The sequence below is a fragment of the Struthio camelus genome, chromosome 12 (assembly GCF_040807025.1).
Source record: "Struthio camelus isolate bStrCam1 chromosome 12, bStrCam1.hap1, whole genome shotgun sequence".
NCBI lineage: Eukaryota > Metazoa > Chordata > Aves > Struthioniformes > Struthionidae > Struthio > Struthio camelus.
In genome coordinates, this window is record NC_090953.1 from 11,064,818 (window position 1) to 11,090,680 (window position 25,863).

The 25,863-nt window shown below is 40.0% G+C and overlaps 1 protein-coding gene across 1 annotated transcript in view; it reads right to left on the reverse strand.

Annotated features, from left to right (window-relative positions):
- Positions 1-25,863, reverse strand: part of TMC3 (transmembrane channel like 3) — a 200,215-nt gene that overhangs the window by 123,045 nt on the left and 51,307 nt on the right. Inside the window, exons 3-5 of the mRNA XM_068957990.1 lie at positions 19,767-20,192; positions 3,653-3,866; positions 1,996-2,616 (exon numbers count right to left, since the gene is read on the reverse strand). The gene's annotated coding sequence lies outside the window, so the exon portion shown is untranslated. The remainder of the gene's footprint in view (positions 1-1,995; positions 2,617-3,652; positions 3,867-19,766; positions 20,193-25,863) is intronic.

Here is a 25,863-nt window from a genome sequence, read left to right on the forward strand (position 1 = left end):
AAAGGACACCGTTCAAATGTACTTTGTCAGGTTAAGGCTCAGATGTGAGTCCATGCAGATCAGAAGAAAGGAGCGCAAGCATCTGTTGTTAGACACAACAGACCCGACTCACTTTCAGGAAACAGCTTTAAACTGTTCCAGTAGTGCAAAACAGTTTTCAGACAAACTTCAATTCTCCTAGGAAAATTCCCCAAGGGTAGAGAAAACACAGCATGACATGTCATGGCACTGGACCTGCATTTTGCTAGTCCTTGTCCTGTTACTGTTATGGCAAAACCCAGCACTTCAGTACTTGAACCACCTCTCAAACAGCTAGAAAAACATTGGAGCAGCTTGTAATCAGCTCCATTTTTATATCAGAATAAGGCTTGGCCTGTATTTAGATGAGCATAAAGTGGCTTAAAACAATTTTTTCCTTCTATACTCATGGGTTAGTGGGTCTAGACTGGAGAGAAAATAGAAGCTAAGCAAGCACAGTACAGTACACAGCCTTATAAATTGAGTCCAGTCAAGAACAGCAAATAGCATGTTTGCACATGTCGCTCCTTAGGAAAAAAGCAACACAAATCAGGAAGTAACATTTTGTTTTCTGATGGATTTATTTCTATACCTCACTTTCAGATTAATCTGTTCAATTGTGTGGGGGATTGAAAGTTTCAGGAGATGATTTAAAAAATAATGATAAACTTGTTGGAAATAACTTTTAAAGATAGACCTTTCTTTGTGCAAGGAAGATATAGATGTTTATTAAATACTTTTAAAAAAGTATATGAGTGATGGCCTACATCCACAAGGCCTGTAAATTAAAAAAGCAGTATTTTCTGCCTCCTAGAGACAGATTCAGGTTCATTCCATAGTCCCTAAAGGCCATAGGCAAGCATGTTCTTCAGAAAGGGTGCGCCTGTTGTCCTCAGGAATTTGGGAACGTGTCAAGGCTCAGGATGGGCCTTATAAGAATTCTTAAAGTTTAGATTTGCCTATGAGCACTACCTGCACCAAGGTCTCAGCCACTGGGATTTTCACAAGGCAGCTGCAAAATTACATCTGGCTGCTCTCCACCTACTGAGACTCCAAGGGTTGTCTGGCAGGACAGAAGATGCAATGTGCCTTCAAAAAAACGTGATATAATTAGGAAAATCATTCACAAGGTAGCAACATCAGAAAAGGGATGTTGAGACATTCAAGATAGCAGTGAGTTTCAGGACCTTACGAAACAAGTCATTCATCAGATAAGGAATGCGCTTCAAAGTTAACTGCAGACAAAACTCATAGCAGCTAGACTATAGGAGAGAGAGAGAGTCATTCCAGCTAATGAACTTAGTAGTAGCTCTCAGGTTATTGTCTTAGTGGACAGGTGAACAGGTTTTGATATCAGCCATTACACACATCTCTCCAAATGAAGAGCTCCTTTTCTTAAGTGTTCCTGTTTCAGGGATAGATGCCAAAAAATTGTGGTAAACATTTTCATAATTTATCTTCCCTTTAAGCATGTCTGAAAGGTCAGCAAAACCAAAATTAGCAACAAGTTATACAGAATCAGGCATTCTAAATTAAAATTTACCTGCCAAATTTGTGTCTAAAGCTAATGTGTCCACCAACACCTGCTTAATCTTAGGCATTAAAAACACTTCTGCAATTTTAATTGCTAGCATTTGAAAAATCAGTGACAGGGAATGAAAGACTAATTTACCCATGAATGCAAGTAATGGGTAACAAGATGAAGCAATTTATTTCAACCTTAATCCTAGGGAAAAGAAAGTTGTATTAAGAAAAGAACAAACCCCATAAATCTTAAGTTACTCATAGCAACCAATGAGGTGATACAATTCAAAAATAGACTGAAAAAAATCTTGACTCCTATGAGGAATTCAAAACATTTTTTAAGATGTACAAGTTAAATTATAATTTGTGATAAAAATAATAAAATCGGCTGAACATCTACTATAGTAAAATATATATACATACACACATACGCAAAAATAAAAGATAAATTACCTCGTCAGTCATGCCTTAAAACTGAAGCATGAAGGTAGTTCCCAGCGTCATCACAGGTGGAGTGCTAGAAAACTGCTGGCCATGTAAAACAGTTTGCCCTAGCGCAGACAGCGCTCTGAGCTGTGGAAGCTGTGGCAAGTAATTGCTGAAGGTTGAACTTCAGGAGAGGCAAGCCCCCCAGGACAGAAAGGGCTCCTTTTCAGCACCAACCAGTAAGAGGATTTTTGAAAAACTGTGGAAATCGCATTTGCTTTATGGTTCACCAGGTAAATAAAATGAACTTGGTGCTGCCCGGTCGTACTTGCTTTAAAGTCACTAACAGTGACCAACAGTAAGAGCAGGTTTGTGTATTTAGCCCCATTTAATTTCACATGTTTTCATACCTGGTCTTCTCTTCTGTCACTTTGACTAATTACATACTTGAGAACTTCCTTGCCAGAATAACGCTTTTGTCTTACTGCTCATCTACTCTCTGCCAGGGAGTGTTGCAGTGAATTCCTAATGCTTAAGCTGGTGAAATCATGGCGTTTCTCAGGGCACCTCTCCATTGTCAAACAGCTTCCTGCTACCTCTTGGCATTAGCAGGACTTCCTTGCAGGACACAGTAGGAAGCAAAGGTAGCTGGTGAAGAGAAAAAGCATTATTTGCAACAGAAGTTTCTTGACAAGATGAACTGTTTTTCTCTCCTTTGAGGCAGGAAAAATGCTCCTACAAAACTAGCAAACCAATTTCTGCTCAAATGAGCCTTGACAAATGTGTAACACAAGATATCCAGAAGGTATGCATTTAAGTTGCCAAGGCCTATTGATTTCTTGCTAGAACTTTAGCACTGCAGGTGTAATGGAACTGTAGTAACCCATATTTGCTCAGAAGACCAATACTTTAAAAAAAAAAAAAAAAAGAAAAAAGACTGTAGTGAAGGATCTGGAGCTGAGCAATCCCTGCAACACCTATCATGGCTGAGATCCTCAGTTTTTATTATTTTAGCTTCACCAATAAGATGCAACGCAAGCTACACTATTCCAAACTCTGAAGGCTTTTGATTTAGTGCTATTTCTAAGAGATAACTTGTTTCAAAGCAAAGGTAAAATAAAATAAAATAAAAATAATTTACCCTACCACGTAAATAGCATCCTTGCTATTTTCACACAACAGTTAGGTTTATTTGGGGAGCGTTTTTATTGCGTGCAGTCTTTTAGGTTTTAGTTGTTTTTTTTTTTTTTTTTTTTTTTAAAACAAGCAGGTTTTGCCTTACAAAGTGATTTGATTAGTTCCTGTGCCAGGAAGATTCAGCCTAAGATAGAACTAACACTATTAATCACAAAGTATTACTGCAGTTTAATCACGTTGTAGGATGCAGACAAGAAATGTCATAACAATCCTTGGAGTCAGTTTATCAAAGTACCACTTCATCTGACATACATTAAACATCAGCCACTGAACACAAGTTCATGCTAATTTCGGTTTAAATAGCAATCACAATGCAAATGCCATCTCCTCCACCTTGCTATAGGCCTTTTAGCTGCAAAATGAAAGCTGCAGGTACGCATTCTTGATTGAACAGATATACCCGTTTGCATTTGTTTTCCTGCGGTGTACTCTGCCCATAGCTTTACATGGGCAACTCCTTGCTGAAGACGACATGAGCTGTAATTACCCGGCAGACGATGAAACTTGGCTCAGTGACGCATGCTCCAGGTTTTCACATACAGCTCGACAGACAGTTTCCAGGTAACTAGAGAGTCAGGACTAATGCAGACTGGAAAATCTTCATCCGATACAGTCATATTGTCACTTTCTCTTTTTTGCAGTTTGGCTGCGTCTCAAGGTCACTCATCTCTGGTGCAGCATCTCAAGGGCAATTCACACAACTGGAATTGAAAAAAAAAATTTTTTTCTCAGAGTACTCTAAAACATCTACCAGGACCCATATTTCAGTTCAGAAACAATGAGTTCATAAGTAAAAATACATTTAATGTCTCAATCTAATTACCAAATGAATGAATTAATCAAAAGGATGAAGCACGTTTAGAATCTCTCTAAATGTTAATAATATATTTATTAGATTGTTTGAACTCTTTCACCAGTGGGAAGCTGAAAATATTACATGCAAAAACAGAGTAACATAGTGGCTGAAAAATCATAGTCAAATAATAATTTAGTGCCAACTATAGTGTTACAGAGTGACATTAAAATGAATTTACCCTACCGGTAAATAAACCTAAAGGAACAGAGATTCAACTGCATCACTGAAAAATTTGATCTGGATATTCTGCACAAAATAAGAGTAGGCAATGAAACCATCTTGAAAGACCTAAATTGAGAGAAAAAAATGGACAAGAGTTGTCTAATAGAAATTCACTTTAGAAAAACTCACACCAACCTAAAACAACTTATTCTCAGTTTCTTAGCCTGCAGCGATGCATGAATGCTGTGCATTGTCCCGCAGACAGTGAAGCGCACCAGCAGCAGCGGTGACCTCTTGCCACATCTCACAACTGACTAAAACCTCCAAAGAGGAAACCTGAACAATCACAAGGGACTTTCAAGCACTTTCAGAAGCTTCTGTGACCAAGCTTTTGGGCTGCTGGTGGTAGTGGTTTGTCTTTGTAATGCCTGAGAGCTAGTGCAAACCATTGCATTTGTGACCTGGTACAAGTGCTTAATTATGACTCACTCCAAATCAGTGAAAATCTTTGGGAGTTGCGCTCGGTGCCACATGAACAAGTAGGAATGTGAAGATAACGCACTGTAAAGTGTACTTCATTTCAGTAACTGTGTTCCAGTCTTAATCCTTTATAATGCAGTCATATACACTAGCCATTGCTTTCTGGTATACCTGCCAAAGAAACCAAGTGTTAATAATAGGCAATTTCACTATAGCTTCTGGTGTTAAATCATTGCTGGGAGGCAGAAGGAAGCTTTTTTTTTTTTTCTTTTTTTCTTTTTCATGAATTATAAAATCTGCAAATTATTAGGGTGCAAATTAACAAGGTTCTACTATGTTCAGTTTATGTACATTCAAAACCTACCTTATTGACTCTTAATTAAACGTATATAAGTAATCCCAGTGTGAAGCACTATCACACTCTCCTAATCCCTTCGTTATTTTCTATTCACAATCCTTTTCTGGTTTCCCATTTCCAATTGTTTCCTTTGTAAGCATTCTAAAACTAGCTTTTACTATTCCTACTTAATACTAGTAGAAGGCATTTCTTATTGCAAGCACTTTAAGATATTAATTTATCCTAACAGAGCTCCTTCTAAGTACTGTTTTTAAATACACAAGAACTCACATGAAAGACACACAGAGCTTGTTACAAACCATAAAAGAAACTCGCATCAGGAGCAAAGGAAACTTCAGATGGGAAGAGAGTTGATGGCTTTTTTGGAGGAAGAAATGACCCTCTTAGCTATACCAGCCATTTTCAAATCAGTCAGAAACTACAGATGTAATTTGCTTCAAATTCAACAAATATTTTTGGCTGAAGAGATACGATGAAGAGAAAGAATCAGAGATATAATTAGTCATTATTTTTGCATTTAAACATTTGCATTCTTTCACACTAGATTTACCAATACACGTTGGTCTCCTTATATAATAGGAGACCTTAGTACACTCTGCACTGATTGCCTGGGCGCTCTTCCTGCGTACGGGACGTTCAGGTTCAAACAACCTTTGTCCAGCCAGGGGACAGGGACAAGCAGTGGAAGCGGGAGCCTGTCTACCCAGCCCTGCTGCAGGAGCTCGCGAAGGGCTGCACGAACCCGAGCAGCGGCTGGGAAGTGCTCTCCGAGGTACATACCCCATTTGCAGGCCCTGTTCTAATGGACCCATATTTTATTTTCTGAAATAGCAACAGCTAACTTTGGCAAGTCTGTACATCACAGCTATTCTTTTTCTTGGAATTGTTTTTGAAGCAGGAGAAAATAACTCATTAAATAAATTAAATCATTCTTCTATTCCTACAGTGTCTATAAGCAGACCAATTTTTATAAACTCATGGATTATTCATGCATAAAAATCCTGTTTTCAGATGTATTGCTGCCTACAGTCTGTTTGTTTACTACTCGCTGCTCTTACAGCTTCAACTATTTATGTCACGTACAATTGTAAATCACATGGTATGGTTTCTGATCCAGGGCTGAATGAATGAAAATGTTATAATGGAGGAGAAAAATAAAAGACTTGAGAGCAAGTATACATTTAGAGTCTCTTACATACAAGCATCACTCAAGAGAAAGAGTCAAGAAAGGTTAAGAAATTCTTAATCATTCAGACAGTATAATATTTAAATTTTTGCAGTATTCATTTAGTTCTGTTTTGCTCCTTTCTAGCAGGGAACACATATGCTGAAGCAAGTATAGTAAAACCTAGGTCCCAAGAGTTCACATTTGAACCCTTTACAAACATCAGAAATATAATGGAGACAGAAATGAGAAAACGGCAATCTGTTCTTCGTTTGCAGAAGCTTCTGTTCAATTCATTTACTGAAGAGTGAATCTTCTGCACTACAGCATTAATGAGAACAGGTACAAAAAGCTTTCAAACTTAAACAAAGAAATGGCTGCTACTTTAGGGCATTTTCAAGCATTTTCCAGAGGCAGATGCTAGAATACGAGCACACAATACTTTAATTTAGTTCAGCCTCTCTGCAGGCAGCGGCTTCTCTATTACAGCTAGTTCCCAGAACACAACAGAATGTTATTGCAGGGCACTTCTAGATTAAAATCCCCAAATAAGCTGTTAGACTTTACACACATCAATCTTTTGTAAGTACAATAAGGCAGATTTAATTGGTTTTACTTTCATTTTATAATAAATGTTATTATCTATTATATAAGAAGGCAATTTGAAAAAAGACCCACGAAAAGGATTAGAAAGCAATTCCATAAGTGATAAAATAGGCGCAGAGAGTTACTATGGAGGAATGTCAGCAAATGCATAGCTAAGGTTGTTGACTCAATGCAGAATAATCATCTTTAGAAGCTGAAATAATAGATTTAAAATGATTCAAATTAAGGCTAGCAAGAAACTGAGGAGTAATTCAAGTAGTGGAGGAAACTGGAAAAAAAAAAAAAAGATGAATCTATGCAACAAATATCAACATGAAGATGACGAATGCTTTACCTAAGCTAGAGGGGACGAAGAATGCCTGACCAATAACTCAGCCTGATCTGCAAAACTCTGAATGGAAACCAGCTTCAGGGAACTCAAAGTATTTGGACTCAGGTGCCAGTCTGAGCCTTAGTCAGGACTAAACATTTTTACAGGTTAGTTTTCTGTTTGTTTCTGTAAACATCAGCTTTAGACACTGAATTTTACAGTTAGAAAGGACGCTTGACAGGGGGGATGAGCAAACATGAAGCAGATATTCAACCTGATCTACAGCTATATAATTAAAGACTGTTTTACAGAGAACTTTGTCATGGGGTACTGCTAGCACCAGCGCAGTCTGCATTTGTAACAGTACCCACACGTCTACGTATAAAGATACTTCAGTACAAAGCCTCGAGCATTTCAACTAAGAAAGAAGGTCTGTTGCCTTTAAGTAACCTGTCCTTTTCCCCAGCAGGACCAACAACAGATAGGCACATAAATATATATAGTTCTGCACGTTACATTCTGGTTAGAAGTGCTTCACTCTTTTGATGGGCTTTGCTTTCAGTGACAACGTATCAGCACATTTTCAAGTGGGAAGGCTTTCATTAAAAAAAATCTTTTTAGAAAAACAAAACCTTTTAAAAGAATTAATACACATTTCAACAACATCTTGCTACCAAATGGTTCCCAGGCTCTCAGACAGGACTGCTGGTCAGGTCCAGAAAGAGCACGCAAATGACCTGACCTGAATATCAGAGCTTCACTTCAGTAAAGTTCCCATAAAATTCTGTCTCACCTAATTGCAGGATTGAGGCCCAATGTGGAACAAATTAACATAGCTCTGTAACTTATCAGACACATGACCTTCCACTGACCTACTAGAGTAGTATAGTTTCAGGAGTGAAATTTCTGCACTCAGCATCCATAAAAATAAATGTAAAATTCAGAACGCTTAATTTACCTGCATCCCTTCCATATCACAAATTCTGACACCATCTTCATATTTTTCACCTTTCTGAGGACTAACATAACTCGCTCGCCTGGCTTCTGTGTCCCCAGTATGTTCCTCCTCCCCCCGCCAGTCAAATTCTCCCCCTCTTCCCTCTTGAGGGGTTTACAAAGATGCCTGTGCCCACTCCTCCGCCCTCTTTGGCGGTTCTCCTGGATCTAATTTCCATAGCAGGAAACTCACCTCACTTATAAATCAAAGAGCTCTGGGAGAGGCGACTCATCACCTTTCTATAAGTGGTTGAAATAAAAATGGACTGTGGTCATTTCTGTGGTCTCCACTGCTCTTCTCTTTAAGTTCTACCTTCTCCCACCTGTGCTGTAGGTTCTCCTATCTCCTTTGGTTATTTTCAACTTTTATTACAACATACCAAATCTCTTCTGGTTGCCTTTGTCATGTCATTTGTTCCTGCTCTTCCCCTACACGCTCTACTCACTGGTCTTCTGTGTCATTGGGGTCTCTTCCTCATTAATATCTCATCAGTAGTCAGATTACCTTGAGATGTCGCTTGGAAAATTTTTTCAGATGACCAGATCTGGATGTTTGATGCAATACAAACATTGCCAAAGCATAATGAATTTTCCTCCAGCCTAAGGGCAGGAACATATATGCTTCCAGACGTGAGCCTATCACCCCCAAAGTACATTTTGGTCAAATGAAAAGTATGCATCTGCAGAGAGCTATCAGCTCGATATCATTACCTGTAAGTGCATATGCAGTTTATGACCAAACTGTTTGTCATGCAGCTATGGGAGCAGAACTGCATTTCGGTCACATTACAGTCATAGGGTCATAGCATCTGGCCCTTGAGGGCTTCCAGAAAAGGTTATACAGCTCTAAGCTGCTTCTTTACAGGACAAAAAAAAAGGCTCTGCAAATGGAGTTATGTTTATGATAAAATCATTTCCAGATTTAAAATAGAAAACAATGCTGGTTTGTTGTGCAAAGATTTTACAAGTCATCATGATTCTGTATTAACAAAGCAGGCTACTGAGCTGCTTCACCAAGTGCTTAATGGCTCCAAATTCTCTCTTGGTGCAAAGCTCTGCTATTACAATACCATCTGCTAGTGCAAATACACCATGCAAGTTCCCCAGCAAATTAGCAGTGCTACCTCCAAGCACAAGGCTCTGTACTGGTGGATCCCAGTGCAGAGCGTGATCTACGTTTGCACTGATCTATATATAGGAACGTTAATGAATTCTCCCATGGTCAAGCTCAGAATAGGAATATCATTCGCTCATTTCCAGAATCAGGGTCTGTATTAAAGCATAACCAAACAAAATTCCGTTATATAAAAAGGGAAGTTTATGACGGCACAGCAAAGATTTTCTGTTTGTTCTTACTGAACTGAGATCAGAATTTTGAAGTTTAAACATTGTTTTTCAGTGAATGAAAGCCAAGCTAGGCAGAAAAGATGTTCTTAATAATATAAATTATGGGCCAAATCCTTAATTTTTGGGGGCTCTGGCTACCAGGAAAGTGAAACATAACCAGCCAGCCACAGGGCTTCAGCCCCACCTTACTCAGTTTAGCCAAGACATTGCTACCCTTAGTTGTCCTAATTTCCAAACAGAAAGCATGACTGCACTGTGCATCAGCCGTTCCCTGAGACAAAGCAGTTTCCAGGGGCCTTTGCAGAGGGCAACATGCAGTTTAGGCAGGCCTGGAACTCTTCTTATCATTGGGCGCTGACTTGTGCCCCCAAAGCCAAGTCCACGGAGCACAGAAAAGCAACATGAAGCAACACTTGCCCCCTCTACCAAGCAGTGCTAACTTCTTGTGTCCAACAAAGGATTCATTTCTCCTGGCCTTCATCCTGACAGCGCTAGACTCTCGACTCTTTGCTTCGGGGAGTTAGCCAACCCTTTAATATTTCTTTGATTTGGGGTTTTAAACCAATCCCTTAGCATTATTTTCAATCTTTCCAGATTTGTTGGGTTTCTATTATTTATCTTTTCCATTAGATTATCCAGCTAAAAATCAACAGCAGTGTATTTTATCATCGTTTTGGAGGAATCCTCTGTTGCATGCTGCTGCTATTTTAGGAACTCGAGCAAAGTTTGAGAATCTAATACAAGTAGTTTGACAACCTGCTCCTTCCCCCTTTGCCCTCCCTTTTGTTTTGGACACAACACAGGAATCCTCGTGGCTCTGCATGGTGAAAATTGATTAAAACAGCTTTGGTCGATTTTATATGTATCCATGTAACATTTTTTTTTTCCGTTAAGCAAGTTAACACCATGGAAAAAATCGGCCAGGAGGACTGAATGTTTATGCAGGACGTCACGCTGCTCTGGTGTGCCAACTCTCCAAGAGTCTATAAGGAAGCCAGCCAGACAGGCTCTGAAGCCTGCACCCTGACCCCAGCGACCTGTTAATTTTTCAAAGTTTATCTAGCCCCATCCTAGCAGTACTTGCATTGAAACTGATCCCCCTGCTCCTGAATTTTTGGCAGAAGGGGACTTCCTTCATATGGAAAAGTGTTTAATACTGGTTTAATGGTCTGTCTAGCCACTGTAAACCCCCAACCTCTCCCCCGCCCCCAAGTCTCCCTCTGGCAAGAAAGAGTGTAATAATATGCTTGAAACAGCCCTAATTCTCCTCAGTGTGATAGCTACTTTTCTAATAAGCAATTTTTTGGAAAAAAACAACTAGGAGCTAGAGCTGAATGACATTTCTTGACATTTCTAATAAGTCCTCTTTTTTTTTTTTTTTTTTTTTTTAACATCTTTTTGCATTATCTCCTCACATACACATCCACACTGTCAGGAATGGGTACCAACAGAATCAAAAATGTTCCTCAAGTCTCCAGACTTGCTAGCAGCAGGAAAAACAAATCATACACATGCAAATCCCTTTTACGCCAAAAGAGTCAAAATAACAATTTTACTTTTGGTTATAAAATGACAGGGCTTCTTGGCACAATGTCCTCAAAAAAATCCAAGATACAGAAGTAGCTAATAAAAAGGAAACTGCGACACCATACTTTTCCTAAAGCAGTAAGTTTCTTCGTTACTATAAGAAAGGTGCAAGTTCAAAGGAAACTGGAACTGTCCTTCGAGATGAGGCAAGGTCTGACACCTGGCAACAGAGCAGCTCTGGCAGGGGATAAAGTGCAGTTTCAGGCATCCCCTAGCGTCAGGAGGGCCAACATTGCAGCTGTGGAGCAAAAGAGCAGGCCAGAACCAAGCTGCAATTGCAACGGAAATCTTCATGTTCCAGATAAGAAGAGCTGTAACATCCTTCTAGTCATTACAACAGGACAACCTGTCCTTACGCACTTTGTGGTTTCAGTAATCCCCCTTCCCAAAAAAATGCATCATGTTTTGTGATAACAGTAGCTTGATTTGCTTTCTATTAAAAAAAAAAAAAAAAACTTCAAATTCTACACTCCTTCAAAGGTGAAAAGCCTGTGAGTAACAGCCACTTCCTGTGGCTTAAGGAGAAAAGTCTTTCTGAGAAGACATGAAGAAACATTACAGCCTGCAGTCTATACATAATCCCATCTGGGCTCAAACCACTTAACTTTCTAGGAAGAGGGAGACACATTTAGGTAGGAACAGTGAATCAAAAATGTAGTTTAATGGCAACAAGCTGTTGTGCTGAAATGCTGCAGGGCAACATTTTGCATAGAACTGTGAAGGATTCAATCTCCTGCACCGCTGCAACGTGTAATCTCTTCTATCCTGTCGCACCAGTACAACGTAAGAAACCAGCAGAAGGAAGAATGAAAACACTCATATGAACTTTCTTTATAACGCTATTTAAGTTAACACTCTCTCGAGTGAATCAGAAGAAACTTACTGTAACGCTAATCTAGAGTGACTGTTTCTTCTCTTCCTGGAAACAAAAGTATGTTCAAATAACTTCAAACGCAAGCGAGTCTGGTACTGCCAGTCAAACAACAGCAAGGCAGGCACTAAGCAGGACCTGAGAGAAAGGCTGACAATTCACACTCCTCCTACACCGCCACTCTGGTAACATCCACAGCATTTTCCTGCAGTGGGCAAAATGATTTGGTCTTGTCAACCTAATGAGATTGCACTGCAAAATATTATATTGTGCCACTTGTTCAGCTCTTTAGGAACAGTCAAGAGGGGAAAGTACTGTAGCAGCCTGCTACAGAGCAGTCCCAGGGCTGACTTGAAACATACCCGTTGTAGGTTGCTATGCAAAGGAGCAACTGCAAAATCATGGAGAAAAGCTCTAGAGGCCAAGTGGCAGGCAAGGCCTTTGCTCCCTGCTTTGCCTAGGACAACGGCCTGGAGAACAGGGTTTGTGGCTGTTCCTGAAGGAAGGACTGCACAGCAAAATGCCTCAGCAGCCAGTCCTCTTGCTGTTACTGGCCAGAAAAGCTATATGCCTGGTTTAAGACTTATAGGGCTTCACTCTCCCTCTCTCCTCTTGCTCGCGTATGCAGTGAAAGCCCAGGAGTTTCATGGTAAAAAAGATGCTGCAGCACGCATGGGGAAGTGAGAGCAGGGTTAGCATCTCGCTGGGAGAGGCTTGGAAAGCCACAGTGAGCAAGGCAATAGAGGTAAGCCTCTAGAGGAGCAAACCACAGCAGACTGCGGGCCTCAAGACAGCATGCCACCCCTTAGGAGGAAAGGATTAGTGCCGGAGGAAGAGATGTCTCATGACACCCGCTACGCACCCTGAAATTCCCTGCTGCTCCCTCCAGGCCGTGCTTTGCCATCGCCACCAAATCGAGTTTTGTCAGATTCGATGCAAGCTGCCTTGGAGAATCCACAGCACTGGATTCATCCATTCACCAGCATTACATGGAAAGACATGCACACCTTCCAGGCACCGCACACCTGCATGGGCACCTGAATGGCACTGAGGGGAGCCCCAGGAGCTTGCACCCTGCCCCCGTGCTCCTACCACCAACCCCATCCCCGTGGTCCCAACCACTCTCCTCCGACCCTCTCTCAATCCCTCTCAGCCCTTCTATCTCCTGGCCCTCCCAATATCCCTTTCACTCCAGGTACAACCTTGGCCTGTTGCCTTCTTCATTCTTGCTCCGACCGTTCCTTATCTTTGCAGAAACTGCCCTCTCTGTTGAAGGTTGCAGGGCTTAAGGTTTCCCAGGAGGAGAAAGGGCAGCCCAGCAGCTGCCAGGGTACATCCCTCTGGCTCTTCGTGGCCTGCCAAAGAGCGGGGAAAACATGGAAAATATGTTCTGCACAGCCCTGGGGAAGGCCAGCCTTTACCTTTTACTGGCCACCCTACTCGGTGCTCTGTCTCATGGCTTTGAGCTTTCAAGGAGTGCCAACATGTCAGGAACTTCAGCTTTTGGGGCAGGAACCCAGACTTACTTTCTTTGGCAACAAACAACATGGTCATCCCTGACTCCCTTTCTACGTATCACACGGTGGCATGGCCCTGCAATTATGTCAGCCTCAACACTCCATATGTGCTGTGATACCTGATACCTGTGATACCAGCAAGCACAAAGAATCTAAAAAGAGGAAGCTTTTTTGAAAAATGGCTTCAAATGATCAAAGAAAATTAAAATTTCTTTGTAAAGACACAGGTAACGATACATAATGATGCAAATTACCCGAGACTGAAAACACACCCAATCAACTTTAGTTGTGCAATTGTTTTTTTGCAGGTTCTCTAAATACACTGGAATTGGTAGCTAATGAAACAGGAAGAAAAGGCAGGAATATAATTCATGAGGGTGGTCTGAAAGTTTATAAAACAAAATGTCCAATCAGTAGTTATTACACATTTGTTCGATAGTTATTAAAAAACGTTAAGTTACAATGTAACCATAACTACGATGGTTGCTTATTTGGGGTCCTACAATTTAGCTTACAAGTAGTTCAGCTGGACAGTTTTCTCCAGTCTCACCCTTTCACTGTAAAGTGCTCTTTTCTTACCCTTAGAGATCAAAGATGTTTTTAGTGGTTTGATGTTTCAAATACATCCCCACTCCCCTCCTCTCTTCCTTCCTTCCTCAGGCTCCCCCCACTGAAGCACATCACCCAGCCAGCCTCAGGCATGAATCACACACACACACACACACACACACACACACACCCCCTGGCAGCCACAGCCTGGATGAGCTCGCAGAGCCAGTATCCTGTTCTGAACACCACCTTGCATTTCATCAGCTCCCTGGCTCTCGCTCTTAGTGCATTTTGAATTTACTTCCAGCTTTGCAATCAGTGTCTGGCGGTTTATTTAATTTTAAGGCCAACTTTTGTCTCCGGGTCAAATTAGGCACCTTCAAGTATTTGATAAGAATGAGTCTAGTATAATTTATGGAGAACTCTCATGGATACCTTTTCTCCTGAACTCTGCTGCCACCTCATTTCACATTGCCCCAGCATGACTGAAATTACTCATTTGACTGGGATAAGGCAAGTGTCTTGTTTTCCAAAACAGAAAATTCTGGGGCAGCAAGGGAAAATAAGATGACAAATTTCATTTTAGTAGGACATTAAATAAGAAAAACACTACTTCTCGGAGCGGAATATCCTCACATTAAGGTGATTTGGGGGAAGTTTTACCAAATACTCTAAAAGCAATAGGAGTTGGAGATTTTTCCCAGACAGTTACTGGACAATGGTCAGCTGGATACTTGGATCAAGACCAGCTACAGCAGTTCATGACAGATCTCATCTCTTGCTTATTTTTTTTCATCCCATCACGAAAAAAAGTTAGAGGTTTCCTCATATGTTACTAGATAGGCATCTTCTGTTTTGCCTATAAGGAAAGACAATCAAAAAATAGGCCTGCTTAGCCTTAGCAAAATTGGTATTGAGCTTTGTATCCCTTTTCAGACAGGCTGAATGAGTTCTCAAGATGTATGATTAAAAATTATTTATCAACCATTCTGCAAATATCCCTTGCAAACAGTGTTACAGCACTGAATATTCAAATTCCAAGCTGTTCTGGCTGAACTCTCAGGTACATGGGATGTTATGGGCTTCCCCAGAGGGGGAGCAGAACCTTAACCTCCACTATGAATATTCACCACTATGTATTTCAAATTCACTGCCACAAATAAGTCATCATTATGTAACACTTGAATTTGTGGTCAGAGTAAACAGCCCTATTAATACCTTCCTACATTAAAACATTCAAGCAATTACATTTTGAGAAAGTAAGAAAATAAAGGAATATACTTAAAAATAAATATTTATATCTCAGATTTGTTTCATTTTTGTATAGAAAATGCCATAAAACTACAGCATGGACAAAGACAAAAAAAATTCAAAGTACTATGAATAAATTGCCAGCTGAGTATGCATAAACATCTTCTGTCAGTCTGAGTAGAGACTACATGACTATCCTTGATGAAGAGGCATGTTGAGAATGCACTGCTACTTCCACAGGAAGTCCCCCAATTCCTGCTTCAGGATTTTTCATTCTACAGCGCATGGGGATGGCATTGTCCTGCTCTTAAACTTACTTGAAATTGTTTACAGTATATTATTACTTCACCGTTAATAAAATACACAGTACAAGTATATTATTACTTCACCGTTAATAAAATACACAGTACAAGGGCACTGCCAAAATAGTATTTTTGAGGAGGCAGAATAGGTCTTGATTACAAACACATGAGCTAAAATTCTGTGGATAAGGCAAAAAAAACTGTCAAGGGACAGGTCTGTTTTCCCAAACGCACATCTGTTAATAACATCTTATGAAAATAAATACATTAAACCATACGTCCAAAACATAACCTGTCTTCAAGCACTGCTCAATAAAAGTCTATGATCCCTGGAAAATCTCTTTAAAATCCTGAGCAACCCAAAGGCTTGAAGAGCATCATTTCCTCCGTATACAGCACAGCTCCTTAGAACTGCAGCCATTTGGCAGTGAGTTAGCAAGGCCACAAAAGGACGGGAATTCGCCATGTCAGCATCTTCCCGGGCTGCAGAACATAGCTCAATCCTTCACCCTGCCAAAAACCAGTTGTAAAAAGACAACATGACAGCCTAGAGGAAGGTAATCCTCGCCAGCTGTTTCCGACTAAAGCCGATCACATCAGTAGCACAGCTAGCACTAGCATGCATCAACGAAGAAGCTACCTGAAAAGTGGTAAAGATGAAGTTTTATAATCCAGGATCAATAAAACGCCTCCAGGATACTGACAATATTTTGTTTGCTTCAGCTACCTGATTCAGTAGGGACTTTTGTAATGTCCTGATGACAGACAATAGGGCAGCAGGTTATTGAAAATTCCAGTACTGAGAACGGAGGCTAAAAGGGGGAACATCCTTGTCACCCCATCCCCTTCCAAGCGCAAAGGGAAGAAAGCCTGAATACTCACACAACTGCCAACCCAGAGTAGTGCAGTCTCAATGGAACTCAAAATTTGATTAATAATCTCATTGTATTATTAGGTGGGCAAAAAGCGAGTGTTTTCCCTTCTCTTCAGCACGGCTTAACTGCTGCCCACCCTACGCAGTTCGCCTCCCGCTGTGCATGCGTGCACACGTGCATACGATCACGGGCACGTGCAGCCTAGAAGAGAAATGCTGACCGAGGTACAACAATTCACCAATAATTCACACTGTTCGGCTAAACTTGGGACGGGGGGAAGAAAGGGTCTTCCCAGCGCTTTTGCAGATAGTAACTTCAGAGGTGTCAGATCTGTTCTAACTTGTTCAGCTTAACTTCTTCCTTTACGCATACTAAAGCGACAAAAGAGTTCTGTAACGTGTAGAAATGATGAGGGCTTACAGCTGTCATCTAAATATTTTTATTGAAACTATAATTAACTGTTTCTAAGAGCTTGGCTTTACTACAAAGATAGTAAGTCAAAGGATAGGAATATTAAATTTCCTCTGTTATCAATCAGCAATTTCTAACTCCACAAAGCGTACCTCTGAGGCATCCTCTCTTCTTACGGCTGTTTTGCTAAAGGGGAAAAATGATGGTTTTTCCCCCGTGTTATACACCATTACACAGCATAGCTTAAGCTACATGCCTATGCTATGCTATATGCACCATCCTGCTAATCTACACAGATAACTAAATTTAATTACATTAAAAATTGTTGTGGCTTAGTAATAGTGCCAAAATTTACCTCTTGGCTTGTTAAAGCAACAATGTAACAAGTAGCAGTGAACACAATCTCAAGCAAGCAATATTATCTGCACAATTATTTAAGGGGGTTTGCTGTTGTTTCTGCATTACCTACATAAATAGAGCTACTTTCACAGCACTAGGGATAACTGAAGCTGCAGCCCAGACATTTGCAGCATGAGGAATAAATATCTATCTACTGACATCAGTGTTGACTGCCAGCTACAGCAATATACTACTTTCGATAACTGCCAGCATTCAAGATTCCTGGGACAAGTATAGTTTTTAAGATTTGCACTAATAATCTACACATTAGCTCTTATGCCTCAACACAGCTCTGACCCAGGACCTTATATTTACCAGCACTCACTCTCACCCTGAGCTACATGTTTCTGAAGCAGGACAGATTTAAGCCTCCAGCAGAGCTTCTTTTCTCCCTAACATAAGCAAACTCAAATCTCCAATTCATTTAATTTCAAACTAAACACTCTTTCTGGATCTCAGAAATGAAGATAACATATGCTTGTTTTCTCCTGGCAATCAAAGCAGCCTTAAATTTGAGGAAGCCCTGCTCTAACATTTTAGCCAAGTGGCAATCACTATCCATCTGCCTAAAGTTTATTTCAACTATATTAACCATATTCCATAAATATCAGTTGTATAGCCAGAAAAAAACCTCAAAGTTTCTTAACCTCATCAGCCACCAGGTTTCCCCTCCCAGTGAAATGTACAGGTTTATGAACGACTAACCTCTTCCAGGTTAAAAGATAGCTATTCAAAATATTTACCAATCATCCCTATGGTATTGCATTGTGCTTACAAATGTTTTCAGTTTTGCTGAGTGAATAGTCAGTAGAATCAATAAAGCATTTCTTCGCAAAACTTAACTAACTCTTTCATGGTTGCACTTATAACATCCATGCATCAGAAACATGAGACTAAACAAAAATGAGCCTCAAATGTTCATGCCAAAGTATACAGGAATAGTGAAGTACAATACAGAAACGGTACTGCGAATATGGAAGAAACAAAATGGATGAGAAATTGTTCAGTTATGCATAAAGAGGAAACGTATTGCAAAACTAGTGGTACAAAAACAACCATGAAACCCCTCCACGAGTGTAAATGATGGATGCCTCCACCAGATCCCTCATGACTCTCCTGTAAACATGCTCGTTTGATTCCTGCAGCAATATCTCAGTTTGTTCCTCAAAGTGAAACTTAATAGGAAATAAAGCAAGAAAAACGTTCTTTGCCAGCAGAACAGTTGTGATGTTTAACTGTGCCAACATCACATTACTAATATTATTCCAAGCAGCTTTTCAGTTCTCCATTGGCATTACTGTTAAGTCTGACAATAGAAAAATAACAGAAAACAAAGCCTGAAGCACATACATGGCAAGAAGTTGTCCTATTCAAGCCAAAAGCAGGGATGCTCACCAAATTAACATCTTGCTCTGCCTCATCTGCAACTGAAATCAAGTTTCTGTGGTATTTTAAAGAGCATGTGCAACTTGCTCAGTGGTGGGGAACACAGTTTCTGCCCTTTTGATATCATTCCCTGCTACAACCTGTGCAGGAAGCTATCTGGAGAGCTAAATAAAATAATAATGATATGAAACATCTGGAAGACGGCACACTGGCAGACAGTTGACCTATTTTATGCTGAAAGAAAATGACTTGCAACTTTATATGCTATCTTATGACCATTACCTAATTGCTAAAGACAGAAATATGCCTTCACCCAACATGCCTCATCAGCTGTGATTACAAGGAGAATTTGCTAACACCTAAAACATGATTTCTTGAGTAATTAAATGTGAAAATAGTAAGACTATATTCTATTGTGAATTGAACAAATGTTTTATTTCTTAGTAGTGAACATTTAATACTAATGACAAATGTTTAGGCTGCCAAATATAAAAAAAAAACAATTTTCAGAAACAGATCTTTGTTCTTTTTGAAATCAGAGCCTTTTCAGATATCTCAAGCTGGACAACCAAACACCACTAGTGGTTTCTGAGAATTTTTTCTGCTTCACAATCATACTGACATATAATTGCACCTAACTGATGCCCCATAGCATATAAACAAAACATGTCCATTGTTAAAATTTGTTCCTCTTCAAAACTGTTATTACTGATAATTAATGCATGCATATTTTAAAGGCATGTGTCCATTTAAAATTTGCACGTACACAAAAAAACCCCATCAAACTGTATACCTCTCATGTGGTTAAGGATTTCACTAAAGGGACAAAGGCTCATTTGTGACTTAAGAGTTGTCCAGTTGAAATTTGTGCAGCAGTTATGCAAAATATGGCAGCTTCATGTAAAAATGGGTGAAATTTGGTATCTCCGAAAAATTTACACTTCAGCTCAAATGTCTCCTCAGCTCTTAAGACTTGCACCAACACGTACCAACCACAAGAAAAGTTTCAAAAAAGTCTCTGAAAAACAAAATGGCCAAGTTTAGCACAAGACAGTGTGATTTAGATTTACACTTTTTCATATTAGTTGAATGAATCATCGCCTCCAGCATAACCATTGAAGGCAGAGCAAAAGGTAACCCATGAATCAGTAAGTCTCACTTGAACACAAATACCTTGCACTTTGTCCAATGCTGACATCGCCAGAAGGCAGGCTGCTGGGTGGCCATGGTCACCTGACAGTATCTCACAGCCTTGTTCTGAGACCCACACTCTGAGCGGTCAGGCTCATTTTGCCACAAACACACAGCTATTAGATGCTATCCCTGTTCTTTACGAAAAAAAGCTCAGCTCCAACAAAATCATCAAGTTTAAAGGGAATTAAAAATTCAAACCCAGATGTATATCCTAATTTGACATGGTTTTTCTTTTCTAGTGTGCTAAAATACTGCATCCTGAATGTTCTTGGACTCCAGATGCTCAAATCTGCGTAAGAAATCCAAATTTTGCATCTTCACGCTCCATCTTCAGTCCATTTACCAACACACAAAATTATACAGAGGTTTCTCACAGCTCTGCACAACAACATGCAGCATCAGCTCCTGAAACAGGAGGAAAAAAAATCAGTATAAGATTCAGGTTAAGCAGATAAAACTCCCATTCAACTAAATGGATTTCATTTCTTGCATAAGTTAAGGCCTCACCTTACTGATGGACTAGATTTTTTCCTGACCTATAATGTCATGCAAGTATAGCTTTCATGGCTGTTTAAGTGCACCATTTCCCTCGTTGGGTTAAACAAATATAACAAAATACTGCGTAATTAACAAGTTTTCATTATCTGTGCCTTTTCTAAATTGAAAATAAAGCCAGTGTAATGAGGATCGGCTACTGCTCCCTCCAATTAGTAGATTTTGTAGACACCATTTTTGTACTCATTCACACATGATATTGTAACACTGTACAACTCAGATACATACATATGTGTAACAGTCAATATCTCAGTATTATTACAGTGACAAAATTGGTATTCAAATGTTTCCCAGTAAAGGTAAAACAGAGAAACAGAGACGATTTTGCCTGTATAGTGCTTAATGAGAATTGGCTCTCCCCAGGGAAAGCACAATCCCTGACATTTCACCTGAAGGCAAATTCCAGGATCCTGCACAGAAAAGCTCATCAGGGGAAATGAGCCACATCCTGTTTTACTTTTCAGCTCACTTAGCTCATTAACAGCGACACACAGACACACCTAAGTTTAGGGTACTCTATGCCTTTCTGCAATGCATGTCTGTGGTCATATTAAATAAAATAACTGGGGAGATTGGTTTTTTGTTTGTTTGGTTGTTTCTTCGTAGTTTTTTTTTTTTAACCCTGATTTTCAGGCCTATGTTTATGAAATAAGTCTTGCCATCAAATTACTGTTTTACTGTTATTCAATTAAAAAAAAAATCAAATCGAAGATAAAATCAGGAGTTCAGAGTGAGCTGGTTGTTATGGCACAGTCCTCTTCCTAATATCCCTTAGATACCCACTGACAATATATACCTTGCTTGTCACAAGAATTCAAGCTTTCTTTTAAAAAGAGTGACCACACTTTTTTTTTTTAAGCATTTCCTGAAAAGGCACCTAAAAAACTAGAAGACTATAACATCACGTTATTAGTGCACTGAATGTTCAAAGTCAATGGCTAGCCCAAGATCTGACAAAAATATGAGGATTATGGTTTCTTATGCCTTTTCACCAAAGGCGGTGGACACCCCCTTAGATATTTCCTTCTTGATCTGAATTTAATAATTTTTTTACTCCAGGGTTAACAAAAACCCTCTTCATAAGGAAAATATAACAAAAAAACCAAATTTTAATTAATGGTACAGAAATCACCTTCAGAATTGGAGCACTTGCAATTCAGAGAGCATGTACTTCTAGGCTATAACTCAGTCCTCCGTTTTCCCTTCTTGTAGCCCTAGTGCTCTAATGAAACACGTACAACTGCAGAACTGAATACATTCACCATTTTCTTTTATCTGATAGAAATGAACTATGCAACTGGAATCACTACCGCTGCTTCATCAGTGCAGCTGACACGCTACCACATTAAAACCAGCTAATGTATTAGCGCCTTAGGGAAAGCATTGCCTGCATTAGGGTCACTGGAGACAGCTGACAATAATGTGCAGTGCAGCACTGGGAATAACAGGTTTTGTAAACTGGTGAATAAACTCATTCGATAATCTGTGACCACTTACATTTTTCTCAAAGCTGAATGAAAAGATGCTTTGCTTTCCCTTCCCATCAAGTTTTATTTTGCCAAGCCACATACCATAGACACTGGATTCTCATCAACAGCTGTTTTTCTTTTAAGCTTGCCCTGTTACTTTGGGATCTGAATTTTTGCTGATAAAGTGTAATAGAAGCTGCTTCCTGCTACACCACTGAGAAGCAGATGTTATAGAAGTTGTGACAGCCCTAAAGCTAGTCTCTTTAGCAAAATCTGTTTCAGGCTAATTTTTCTTCTGTCACTAAAACATATTATACTTGTCTTCCTCCTGGTTCATTGAAACAGGCATCAAATAAACATCTTCCAATGTAACTGAGGTTTGTTGGATGAGCAGGGACACTGAAAGCAGCAGCGTGAGAATAAAAATAGGCGCTATATATCAAAGAAACTAGGACAGGAAAGCACTCAAGCAGTCCTCTAGTTCACCTTACTACTCCAAGACACAGACATCACTGTCTATAGCACTCTGGCAGATGTTCGTCAAGCCTGTTCTTAAAAAGCTTAAGTGATTCCATAGCAGCCCTAAGCAATCCCTTCCAGTGACTAATTATCCTTACAATTGCAAAGTCTCCCCTCATATCTAACTTCTAATTTCCTTTGCTTTAATTTAAGGTCATCAGTTCTTGTCCTGTCCCCAGCAGACATGGAAAACAGATTCTCTTCCTCCAAACAGCAGTCTTTTGCCTACATCTTCTCTCAGCCTTCTTTACTTAACCTCTAGACTAAACAAACCAAATTCTTTCAGTTTGCCTTTATACTTTATGTTTTCTGTTATCATTCTTATTGCTCACCTCTGGTGTCCCTTCATCTGATGCACGTCTTCCTTGCTGTGTAACATCCAAGGTTGGATATGCAGTGCAGTTGACATGTAACTGCCGAGTCGAGTCAAAGACTTCCCTCTTGGATTCAACATGCAATACTTCCATTTTTATAGATGATGATCACTTTCTCGTCGTTTCCATTTGGAGACGACTGTTTTGGGATTTGAAGCTAGCTGAACCAGTCAGACTGATGTGCCACTCAGTCAGGGCTACAGTGGATGTTCCTGCCCACTGCAAATCCAAGTAGCTTGTTGACCACGCAGTATATAGTGTAAGTTTTAGAGTCCTAGAAGTCTCCAAGAAATGCCAAGTAGTAGTGCAATCAATTCTGTTCTCATACACACTTCCCCCTCCCTCTATATATATGTTTCAATTCTCCGATACATTTACTGCTGTTCAGTTCTGGCACTAAAGCTGGCCTTAGTGTGCACTTGCAACCTGCAAAGATAACCATGTCTACTCCAGAGGCCTAGTCCTCAGAGGAGCGAGCAGTGTCTTAGTATGCCAGCGCACCTTTATACTCAGCATAGGAATAAAATATTTTAACTACTGCTTCATATGAGCAGATATATTATAACTTACTTTATAATTCAGGACCTGAAATAGTATCTTATTGCCTGACTGGAGAGATCAGGAAGGGGAGAGCAATGCAGCTTCTCCTAAAGCTAGGGGAGCCAGCCAAGGCAGACCTCTTCAAAAGAGCGTCAGGAATCATCTTCATCTTCCTGTTCAGGCTTCATCCCTTTCCGAGTGTGTTCACCATACTCGTACTACGGGCTCTCACAGGTAACCCCTCATCCCCGTGCGCCGTGGCACTGGCCGCAGGACTGGAATTCCACATAGACTCATATTCCACGTACTCTCTCAAATCATGGCATGACTAAGCTTCTTGCATTCACTTGCTGCTAAGAGAATTCATTTCCCTTTGAAACCAAGAAAACTAGATTTCAATGCCAAAATAGCGTTTAAAATAAGATATCCATGGACATGAATCACAGATGAAGACTCTTTGAAGACTTACTATACGTGCATCATATCACACTGCAGCTAAACGCAAGTCCAATAAGACATGGCCAATGCTTTTGAAAAACATTTCCATTACCAAAAGCAGCTAGTTACCCAACACAATGTTCCCTCCAAATTCTATCCTTATAGTGAAGTCTCCTCTTATGGAAAATAACCAAGTATATAAATTTGAGGAAAATGCCAAAAAGTCATCAATCTAATGGTTCATCCACTGATATCAAAGATACATTGTCTTCATGTTGAAGAAAAATTACTAGATTTGCAGTTCACAGTTCCAAAGGTGCATCTCCCAAATACCACCCATCTCTACACAGTGAGGCCACAATCCATTCCCTGCGAAATCATGAAGCAGCTTTTACCACAGAATGGCCAAGGTTGGAAGGGACCTCCAGAGATCATCTAGTTCAACCCCCCAGCTCAAGCAAAAATATATATTTTTTATTTTTTATTTTACATTTTATATTTCTTATTGACTTTTGCTGGAGCTGGGTTAGTCTCCAAAAGCAAAACATAAGGATTACCCTGAGAAATATGTTGGGTCAAAAGTGAATTTCCTGTGTTACATCAAGTAGGCAGAGAATGGCTAAACCTTTCTGTAGATCTAAGGACAGATTACAAATATGTTTAAGGTTTGAAAAGGGACCCTGGTAGGGCAACTCCGTTTTCTTCATTGTTTTACACCACTGGAAGGTTAGTAAATTGCCAGGACTCTGGTCCAGGGGAGGCTCCATCCAGGCAAAGAGTGGGCTCACACTCAGGGTAAAGCCAGAGAATTCAAAAATGCACTTTCCAGTACAGGACAGTCACTGCTTTAGAGACACATGAGGAGTTCACTTAATAAAATGAACTAAATTATAAAAGGAAGGTTCCCAATTAGCTATTAAAAAAAAAAAAGGAGAGCAGAGAAGATCAGAGGCAGAACTACGAAAGTGGCTGCATATCAGAAGAGAGTACACAATTTAGAAAGGAAAACACATGCAGAGGAGAAACCGCGGGTCCTGCAGGCAACCCTGATGGCAAGCCTCTGCCTCCACTGCTGCCAAAAATTAATACACACACATGTCCATCTATTGTTCTGTCTTAAAACACGTATTTTTTGGTGCAGCTAAAATAGAAAGCAATTGCCTTTTCTTTGTAACCCTGACCACTCTGAGAATCTGAATTTTAAACTCAAAGTGCTCGCTCACAGAAGCGCATCTTTCTCCAGGCTGAGGTAGCAGAGCCTGCAGGGCAGAAGGCCCCACTGTCTCATGAACGTTATGGCAGCTGGACAATAAGGTCCAATTTTTACGAAATTGAATAGAGAGCCTGTGACCTGGGAGCACACTAGAGAAACCAAAGTGCCCCTCTTTCCTACTGCTCAACTATGGGAATCATAAATACCTAGAGGTTGTACAGCAGGACCTCAACAGAGCTGCCTGGTGAGTGTCCAGCTGGGGGGAGTATTCCCCCAGCTGCGTGACAATATGTCTTTACAAATAAGAGCCTTTCATGAAGTAATTATAGTTTAAAATCTTCTAGTCTTCCTGGACCAGCTACCACTGCAGTAATTCTTAAGTAAGATAAAGAGCACTAACTCTACTTATCACTGACATTTAAACCCTGGTCTAATTAGAGCAGGCAGACTAACACAGATTAACACAATTGGATCAAACTGATCCTGTCAAAAGCAGGGCCTTTTAAAGGTAACATGCAGTTCATTTCCAGGGAATGACAAAGACCTGTCAAGTTATATCTAGCACATGAAAACTGCTATTTTTTCCATGCCAAAAAAGTTCTGGACTGCACACAAGAGTTATGATGTACACAGCAAGAGAGAGAAGGATTCCCAGAACCTTTACTGCTTTAGTTCGTGCATCTCATTTGCTCCCCTTAGGTCCTTAGTTATTTCAAATGATTATTGCCTATTTCAGGACAGATTCAAAGACTATTTAAAAATATATTTTTCTTCTCTGACATGGATCACCTGTTTCACTTTAACTAAAACTGTTTAAAAACCATACGTTGTGTGAACAACAAGATCTAGACTAGCAAGACACTTTCCTCAGACTTTGAAAGGGTAGGATCTGCCACCAGCAAGAGTTGAACTTGCTGGAGATACAAAACCTTAAAGAATTAAAAGGTTGCAGCTTGGACACAACAGCT